This window comes from Diabrotica virgifera, chromosome 5 (genome assembly GCF_917563875.1).
Source record: "Diabrotica virgifera virgifera chromosome 5, PGI_DIABVI_V3a".
Lineage (NCBI taxonomy): Eukaryota > Metazoa > Arthropoda > Insecta > Coleoptera > Chrysomelidae > Diabrotica > Diabrotica virgifera.
The window spans coordinates 259,350,751-259,361,617 of record NC_065447.1 but is presented as its reverse complement, the minus strand read 5'-3'; the positions used below and the strand labels follow the sequence as shown (position 1 = coordinate 259,361,617).

The 10,867-nt window shown below is 32.5% G+C and overlaps 1 protein-coding gene across 1 annotated transcript in view; it reads left to right on the top strand.

Moving 5' to 3' along the window:
- Nucleotides 1–415: 415 nt before the first annotated feature.
- The window catches only part of LOC114324832 (alkaline phosphatase-like), a 1,004,985-nt gene continuing 994,533 nt past the window's right edge, over nucleotides 416–10,867 (top strand). Inside the window, exon 1 of the mRNA XM_050651161.1 lies at nucleotides 416–620. The gene's annotated coding sequence lies outside the window, so the exon portion shown is untranslated. The remainder of the gene's footprint in view (nucleotides 621–10,867) is intronic.

Here is a 10,867-nt window from a genome sequence, read left to right as displayed (position 1 = left end):
TGCAACTTTTCTATCTCCTGGTCTATTACATCCGATTGAATAACGGTATTCAAGTTGTTCTGTATATACCGTTTTACACTCTGTTCTGTGTGTTGATCTTTTAATAGCCTGATGTCGAATTTTGGATTGACACTACGTCTAACCTTCTTTAGCTTGAGCTTAGGACCTAAGGACCTAAGCAATCAACCAAAAACAAATGGATCCATCCGAAAACACTTACATATTAACAAAAGCATTACAAAAGTTAAGGCCCAGACTTTTTCCATTTGCAAATACCCAGTACACTGGCACTATAGCCCGTGGGACTCTACTAGTCTCGAAGCAGATCTCGAAACGCCGCGACGCGAACGCTTGCGCCCACTATTTCCGTCGTCGGCGTCCGATCTCGTCGGTATCAGTAGCGCCGTGACTTTGGGCCCGCTCGTCGTCCCAACCTGCCCCAATTGATTTCCGAAACAACAAAGTTCGCTATGAGAGTGTCAATAGGGTAGTAGGCCGGTAGAACAGCCGCTTAACTCGAGAGTTTTAGCGCGAGTTCGATCTTTGAAAAATTTGAGTGACATTTTTGGATTTGTTTATGGTGACAGTGCTCGCATATTCTGGATTTTGTTAAACATAAGGTTAGTTGTCCTTTTTTACTTTAAATACATTATTTATTATACAATGTTTATTGGGAATATTATCCAAACATCTGTTTTGGAATTGATTCTGCCCAATATGCCTTATAGAACATATTGATAGTTTCTAATATACCGGGTGTTTAAAATTTAAATATATAGTTTATTTGTTGCAATAATTTTGTATGTTTTTACAACTTCTATTTGAAAATTTGCATGACAAGGATTGCTAATTTAGACACTAATTTAGCATTGCTTATAGAGGGCGCTAGTTACACTTATTTGTATTTGGTAAATGAAAACATTTTTTTTTTCGGCTGAACTATGGGTAACATAATATAAAACAAGCTGAAAATATGAAATATACCCAATTAGTAGTATTATTATTATACAAATCTTTTATAATATTATCGTCAAATAATATTTTTCTGCGAAAATAATAAGCTTCGATTTTGCGAATTTGAGATCAGTTATATCGAATTTGGTTCGAAATATCGAACTGGCAATATAGGCCGGGATGCCGAGTACCAAACAAAGTTTATTTATAGCAAGCTGAAAATTTGTTAATAGCTTAACTGTGTCTAGTCGGACAAACTTTGAACACTGGAACATGGGAAGTTTTAATTGTGGAACAGGTTACAAGTTTCGAACGTCAGACTACGAAAACGTCCCATGCATTTTGCTCCCCTTTCATTAAAGTCTGATGCAAAAATCAGGCTGCTATTTACCATCAATTAAATTCATGTCATTGGACGTGTTTTACGTGTCGGACTTATTAAAATATCCAACATATTTGTCGGGCAAACATTTTTTCATATATTATATAAAGTTTGCTATTGAATGCACTTAAAAACCACCTACTAGTTTTCAAAATCCTAAACTTGTCAGGACTTCCACAATTAAAATCACATTCCACAATTAAAACTTCCCTGTTCCAATGTTGTCATAAATTAAAGTTTGTCCGACTAAACACCTAGTTTTTTTTGGTACGCGATATCCAGGCCTGTTTATAATATGATAATTTGTAACCTACCTAAAAAATCACATTGAACTGATGTTTATATCATATTATGCCTTAAATCTAAAATTCGATTTTCGACTTTGAGGAGGTCGGTTATCTCGAAGATGGTTGGAGATATCGAAATGTTATTTTCAGATTGGGATTCATCATCATCATCATCATCATCATCATCATGGCATCTACACTCCTAGAGGAGTGATTGTTGCCCTCTTTGGGCTCTTCCGATTCGTTTGTCGCGGTGAATCAATCCTCATTAACATTTGGGTTTTACAATTGGTTGTGTGGTTGTGTGACTTGGCATCTTCTACAATTTTCCTCCATTCGTTCCCATTTTTCTTCTGGTTACTTCTGGGTCTTCCTCGTGGTCTGCCTGATACAGGTTTCTATTTAAAAATTTTCTTGATAACGGCTTCTGGATTCCTCCTTTTTATATATCCCATCCATCTTAGTCTCTGTGTCTTGATAAATCTGACGATGTCTTCTCCTTCCAGAAGTTCTCTTACTTCGTGGTTCATGAGTTTCCTAAATTCATTATTACCTAAGTTTAGTGGTCCTGCTATCCACCGAATTATTTTCCTTTCTAGAATCCTCAATCTTTATTCCTTTTTCTGTGTCAGACACATTACTTGAGCACCATATGTGATTACTGGTCTAATTGCTGCTTTGTAAATTTTCAGTTTTATATTCAGAGTAAGCTTCTTATCTTTGAGGAAGTTACTGTATTTCCAGTAGGTTCTGTCTCCTGCCTGAATTCTTTCATTAATTTCGATACTTCTATCATTAGTTCCATTAACTGAGACTTAAAGATATTTAAAATGTTCTACCTTTTCAAATTCATATTCACCAGATTTGGATTCAGGAGACAAAAATACATGGTTATCTATTGGCAGATTGGCTTTAAGTATTGAAGGGGTGGCGATGAACAGAAAAACGAACGAACCAACAGCCTGCAAATTTATAAAAGTTGTCGTTTAAGATACCAAGAAGCGTTAAATTCAACAAAAAAGAACTCATGTTTGATTCATATAATTATAATCAACAATCGATATATTTGGTTCTAAAAAGTCCATTGAATTTTAATTTTAAAATAAAACTTACTAACAATGAATTATCTAAGTATCTAAGTAAAAAAAAATAAAGTAAAGATCTCTTAGTACCCAATAACAATTGTCGATTATTTTTAATCAAATTCACAGCTTATGCCATTTTTTGACGCAGTTGTAAAAGGTAAATAATTTTTTTTTGTAAACATACCTTTATTTGAGACCAAACTGAAAAATCCAAAGGATTTAAATCAGGACTTCTTGGTGGCCAAGCAAATTCACTTGAATCACCAAGCCAACGATGGAAAAACTGTTGATATAAATATTGATGAACTTTTAAAGAATATTGTGGTGGGCTAACTTGCCCCAAATCATTTCCAAAACAACAGAGTTCGCTATGAGAGTGTCAATTGGGTAGTAGGCCGGTAGAATTCGATCTTTGAAAAATTTGACTGACATTTTTGGATTTGTTTAAGTTGACAGTGACCGACTTTTATTGGATTTTGTTAAACATAAGGTTAGTAATAGTAATATTTTTAATTAAAAATTACTTTAAATACATTTATCATACAATGTTTATTGGAAATTCTATCCAAAAATCTGTTTTGGACATGATTGTGCCCAATATGCCTTGTACAAATATTGATAGTTTCTAATATACCGGGTGTTCAAAGTTTAAATATGGATTTTAATTTTCTCAATAATTTTGTATGTTTTCATAATTTCTATTTAAAAATTGACAAGTTTTGCCTGAAAAGGATTGCTAATTTAGACCCTAATTCAGCATTGCTTATAGAGGGCGCTAGTTACACTTGTTTGCATTTAGTAAATCAAAACAATTTTTTTTCCATTGAATCTATCGGTAACATAATAAAAAACAAGCTTAGAGTGCGAGAATTATCAGTAGTAATTGCACAAGAGCTCTAAAATTATCGAATTTTTCCCGAGTGACACTTTGACAGTTTTCAAAGTGTTCAAAACCAAAATTTTATTGTAATTTATTTATGTAAGTACAAATTAGTACAATTAAACACACAGTTGTTATAAATATTTGACGGTTGAAAGTCATCACTTTTATAATTTTTAAAATATTAATTGTCATTAATGTCACTGAATGTATTTTTTCGTAGCAACGAAGGGCATCTGACGTAATATACTTAACGACGGGATATTATCAAAAATTAACAGTTTAATTTTTATTTCTGTAGCTTTCTATTAGTCAGAATCTCCTATGTTATAGTTAGCAAACATATTATCTCTATTACCATATGACATGTACCCATTTATCAGTATTAGTAGGTATTATACAAATTCTGTATGATAATATAAATCTAAAATTCGATTTTTCGACTTTGAGGTCGGTTATCTTCAAGATGGTTCGAGATATCTTAATACCGTTTTCAGATTTAAATTTATTAGACAAAACTACATGGGTATCTATGAAGACTGGCTCCAAGTACTGCATAGATGGCGACGCACAAACAAACGAACGGACCAACAAACTTTGCGAATTTATAAAAGTACAACATACGTTATAATCCGGTTCGCAAAGACCTCTAAGTACCAAATAACCCTTGTCGATTATTTTTAATCACCTTCACTACCTCTTCTATTTTCTGGCGCAGTTCTAAAAGATAAATAATTATTTTTTTTTGTAAATATGCCTTCATTTGAGACCAAATTGAAAAATCTAAAGGATTTAAATCAGGACTTCTTGGTGGTCAAGCAAATTCACTTAGGTCAAGAATAATGTAATTGGGCTAACTTACCCCAATTGATTTCCGAAACAACAAAGCTATGAGAGTGTCAATAGGGTAGTAGGCCGGTAAAACAGCCGCTCAACTCGAGAGTTTCAGTGCGAGTTCGATCTTTGAAAAATTTGAGTGAAATTTTTGAATTTGTTTATTTGGTGGTAGTGACCGAATATATTGGATTTTGATAAACATACATAAGGTGAGTTAGTCGTTTCATTTTATGTAGTAGTAGTATTATTTTCAATTAAAAAATACATAAATACATTAATCCTACAATGTTTATTCAATATCCTATTAGAACATATGTTTAAATGATGATTCTGCTAAACATGCCTTATACAAATATTGCTGTTTCAAAGATACCGAGTGTTGTTTTGCACTCTTGATTTCTATGCACTTTATTGTTTATCTTATTAGTTTATCGTCGTTTCTTAGTTTATTGCACTCATAATTCACCAGAAAAAAATTTGCTTTGATTTACTAAACACAACAAAGTGTAACTAGCGCCCTCTATAAGCAATGCTAAATTAGATTCGAAGTTAGCAATCCTAATGCTAAGAAACGTAAAATTCTCAATTTTTGGGATAGAAATTGTGAAAAATTATTGCGAAAAATTAAAATCCGTATTTAAAGGGGTAGGCGCAAAATCTTGATCCAATGCTATTTATATGCATTCATGTTTTTCGAATGCTGAGAAAGCTAATAAATATTTTTGAAAAATTTTAACGCAGAATGAAAGATTACATTATTACCGAGGGACAAAAGTCCCTGAATACTTCCATATTTGTGATATCTATAATGTCTATAATGTTGTGAAAAAAAATAAGGTTTAATGTTATTTTAATTACCTCATTCAAAAGAAACTTTTGGTTATTCTAAGGGACCTTCGGCCCTCGGTAATAATGCAATCTTTCATTCTGCGTTTGAATTTTGCAAAAATACTTATTAGTTTTCTCAGGATTAAAAAAAAATGAATACATTTAAAACACACTGAACATTTTAACATGCAACATTTTGCGCCTATGCCCTTAAATACATTTATTATACAGTATTTACTGAAAATTCTATCCAAACATCTGTTTTGGACTTGATTCTGCCCAATATGCCTTATATTGATAGTTTCTAAGATTTTAATGATGGGATAAATTTTAATTTTCGCAATAATTTCCTATATTTTCACAATTTCTATTTAAAAATTGACGACGAGTTTTGACTTACAAGGATTACTATAGTCCTGTCGCCAGGGGGAGTACAACGGCCTTCTTAATTCAGATGGACTCACCCAAGTTTTTTGATGTATTTTGATCCGTAGAACACAATCTTTTGGGTAACAGTTGATCCGGATGTCGATAAGTTTGTTATAAACAAAGAACTTGAGGAATCACATAACAGCGATTTTTCGCAAAACAAAACATTTTTTTGCATTTTTTGGGTGATTTTCAGCAAAAAATGGTCTTACAAGTTTTTTCGTAGGATACATAGTTTTAGGAATAAACGCGGTTGAACTTTCAGATAATCGAAAAAGTGCAATTTTTGAACCCGAATAACTTTTGACTAAAAAATAAAATACCAATTCTGCTTACTGCATTTGAAAGTTCAAGTCAAATACTATCAGTTTTCATTATTTGCATTGCTAAAAATTAAGTTTTTATTTGTTAAACAAAGCCAAAAACACATAGTGTTTCCCGTGCCCAATGCATGCGATTTAATGTACGTAATCTACGTAGCAATTGTCTGTATGCGCGCCTACTCGTTCGATTTCAAATGGGCAATGCATTGAAAACATAATTCAATCAGTATGTGTTTATAGCTTTGCTTAACAATATAAAAAAAATTTTTAGCAATGAATCTAATCAAAACCGATAGAATTTGACTTGAACTTTCAAATGCTGTAAGCAGAATTGCTATTCTATTTTTCAATCAAAAGTTATTCGGGTTCAAAAATTGCAATTTTTCGATTTTTTGAAAGTTCAACCGCGTTTATGTCGAAAACTGTGCATCCTACGAAAAAACTTGTAAGAACATTGTTTGCTTAGAATGACCCAAAAAATACAAAACAATGTTTTGTTTTGCGAAAAATCGCTGTTATGTGATTCCTCAAGTTCTTTGTTTATAACAAACTTATCGACATCCGGATCGACTGTTACCCAAAAAAATCGTGTTCTACGGGTCAAAAAACATAAAAAAAACTTGGGTAAGTCCATCTGAATTAAGCAGGCCGTTGTACCCCCACTGGCGACAGGACTACTAATTTAAACTCTAATTTAGCATTGCTTATAGTGGGCGCTAGTCGCACTTGTTTGTATTTAGTAAACCAAAACTTTTTTTTGCTGAATTATGGGTAACATATAGGCCCGAGTCCCGCGTACCAAAAAAAGTTGATTAATAGCTAGCTGAAAATTTGTTAACAGCTTAAAGCTGTCTACTCAGACAAACTTTGATGTACGGCAACACTGGAACAGGGGAAGTTTTAATAATTGTGGAACAGGTTACAGGTTTCGAATCTCAGACTACGAAAACGTCTCATGTATTTTGTCGGACAGAACTTCCAATTGATTTGTTACCATTTCGTTAAAATCTTATGCAAAAATCAGACTGCTATTTACCACCAACGTAATTCTGTCATTTGATATGTTATAAATGTCGTACTTTTTTATTTATTCAAATCTTCTTCTTCTTCTACGGCACTACAGCCCAAATTGAACCTTGGCCTTCTTTATTTTTTGCCTCCACCCTTGCATGTCTGTGGCTGCTCTTCTCCATTTATTAAAATGCCCAACATATTTTGCGGACAAACATTTTTTCATATGGTATATAAAGTTTTATATAGGACTTTTTATTGATTGTCATTTGCTTCGAGCTTCTGTCATATGTTGTATAATCTGTGTATAATATTGATATACATAGATTACCTGTACGACATATGACAGAAGCTCGAAACAAATTAGTGTGAATGAAAAGCCCTATTGAATAAACTTAAAACAACCTGCCAGTTTTCACACTAATAAGCTTGTCAGGATGACCCGTTCCATAGTTAAAACTTTCCCTGTTTCAATGTTCTCATACATCAAAGTTTGTCCGACTAGACACCGTTCAGCTATTAACAAAATTTTCAGCTTGCTACTAACAAAACTTTTTTTTGGTACGGGGGATCCAGGCCCATTATTATCAATCATTGGACAAACTGTTTATTTTTCAAGCAGGGAGATGTTTATTTCCTTAACCTGGGAGCAGTCGCGCTCACTTCTGTCACGTAAGCAGCCGCGCGTAGAGAAAAAAGCTCACAATACGAATTTAAATACCTATTTAAAACAAATTTCTATTTTATAATATTTTTATTTACTTGTTATATTAAAAATATCTCTTTCTAACAATTTTAAAGCTAATTGGTTCTCACAAAAGCCATAAATTTCCCAAAAAAAGTTTAAAGAAAAATCCCACGCGTTACTACAATCTTCCTAGAGGCACTTATAAGTGGAAAGTTATGTTGCAAAATTTTTCATCAAGTTATCACGGAAAAGGATACAATGTTAGATTTTTTCTAACGGTGCGACTGCTCGCGGGTTAAGGGCTTAGGCGCAAAATTTGGTGCCAATGTATTTTAAACGCATTCATTTTTTTTCGAATCCTGAGAAAACTAGTAGGTATTTTTAAAAATTTTTAAAAATTTCGCAAAATGAAAGATTGCGTTAGTGCCAAGGGCCGAAATTCACTGAAAACTTCTATAATGTATAAAGTTACAGGGGTGAAAAGAAAAAGATTACATATAATGTGATTTTTAATTTCAAATATCTCATTCAAAAGAAACTTTTTGGTTACTCTAAGGGACTTTCGACCCTCGGTAATAATGTAATAATTTTACTTTCAAATTTTTCAAAAATATTTATTCAGGATTCGCAAAAAATGTATGCATATAAAAAGCATCAGCTCGTTAAGATACCTTTAAGATACCTTAAAATAACGTGGTTAAGAGCCATTAGAAAATATAAAAATATACAAGATGTTTCATTAAAAATAAATATTATGGACTATGCTAGACTTGCGTAAATCACCCTGTACATTTCATGTTGTATAAAAAATGCACATTTTAATTTAAAATTTGACGAGTCCCAGCGTTTCTTTATTATTTTGTAAATAATGACATACAATTGTTTAGGCCATAAGTGGTTTCCAAACTGTAGATTTAAATTAAAAATGTCATCGTTTACTCTTCATATTAGTCCCTGCATGATGTTGTATTTTTTATGTTATTTCATAACATTAGAACCTACATGATGTGCTTTATAGTTCTTTGAGATCAGGTTGTTAGGCAGCTTTTTAAAATAGAAAAATATACAGGGTGTTCAATTACAAATAAAGCTTTTTTTTAAAGCTGACTAGTCTCAGTGTTGTTCATAATCTTTTAAAATAAGGAAACAAAAATTTTTATTACATAAGTGGTTTCAAACTACAGGGTGTCCTGAAAAGATTAGTCATAAATTATACCACACATTCTGGAATGAAAAATAGTTCGATTGAAGCTAACTTACTTTAGTACAAATGTGCTAATAAAAAAAGTTACAGCCCTTTGAAGTCATTTTTTTCAATATGTTTTTTCATTTTTCATATAATATTTTCATATACAGCCCATTTTTTTTTCAATATCTCGAAAACTATTAGAGATTTTTTATTGAAAATGGACATGTATCATTCTTATGTCAGGAACATCTTAAAACAAATTTATAATGAAATTTGTCTACCCCATAAAAAATTTATGGGGATTTTGTTCCCTTAAACCCCCCAAACTTTTGTGTACGTTCCAATTAATTAATTATTGTGGTACCATTAGTTAAACACAACGTTTTTAAAACTTTTTTGCCTCCTAGTATTCTTTCGATAAGCCAGTTTTTATAGAGATGCGGCTTCTTTTTCAATATATTTACGTAAAAATTTTATGGAGGGTTCGTTCCTTTAAACCCCCCAAATGTTTGTGTACGTTCCAATTAAACTCTTATTGTGGTACCATTAGTTAAACACAGTGTTTTTAAAACTTTTGCCTCTTAGTCTTTTTTTGATAAGTCGCCTTTTATCGAGATGTAACTTCTTTTTCAAAATATACCTAAAAATGTAAATTATAAATAAATTTTCAGATTATTAACAGGTCTCTATAATCGTACTTAACCATATACAAATATGTGGTGGATGCGACAAATATTTAAAATATCTCGATAAACACTGGCTTATCGAAAAAGTATTAAGAGGCAAAAAACTTTTAAAACATCGTTTTTAACTAATGGTCCCACAATAATAATTTAATTGGAACGTACACAAAAGTTTGGGGGGTTCACTTTAATTTTTTTTAAGATGTTGCTGCTATAAAAATGCCACATGTCCATTTTCAATAAAAAATCTCTGAGAGTTTTCGACATATGAAAAAAAAAATCGATTTTCATGTTGTAACTTCAAAGGGCTGTGACTTTTTTTGTATGCACTATTGTATATAGATAAGTAGGTTCACTTAACCTATTTTTGATCCCAGAATCTGTGGTATAATTTTAGCCAATCTTTTCGGGACACCCTGTATATCCACAACATCTTAATATCAAGGAAGGTATACAATCAATGCGTACTTCCTGTTCTCACTTATGGTTCCCACGAGCAATGGAAAGACAAATGTTGCACATAAGATTAACGTATAAAAATAGAATCGAGAGGATAAAAGGAAACACAAGTAAGGGATGTTATACAAGAAGTTGCTAAATTAAAATGGAGATTTTCCGGACACAGTATAAGACAAAAAGAAGGACGCTGGCACAAAATTCTTATAAATTGGAGACCGTGAGAATATAGACGAGGCAGAGAAAGGCCCCAAATAAGATGGGCAGATGATATCAAGAAGTACGTTGGCTCTAGGTGAATGACAGACAGACAAGAATGGAAAAAGCTTGGGGAGGCCTATGTCCAAATATGGACCGAAAAAGGCTAATTAGATAGACAGAAAACATCATATGAAGAGTGGGGCCTTTCTATAAATAGAAACAAAACGCAATATTTATGCATCGGGACTGAAGAAGAAGATCTAATAGTTAACGAACAAGAAACAATCAAGAACTGTGAGGAGTACCTATGTATATTTGGGAACAACAATCAACGAGAATAGGAGCACCGAAAAAGAGATAGAGCAAAGGACCATAAAAGGAAAAAGGGTGATTAGACGCCTAAACCGGATGCTATGGTCAAAATAGCTATCTAATCCAAGAAAATATCTCATCTTTAACTCCATCTTTAAAAGTATAGTGCTCTATGAATGCTAAACATGTCAACTTACTAAATCCCTGGAAAGACGCCTACTTGCATTGGGAATGGACTTCTGGAGAAAATCTGCTAGAAAATCAATGCTTGAAAGGATACAAAATGATCAAATCAGAAATATAATGGGGGTCAAGTTAACCA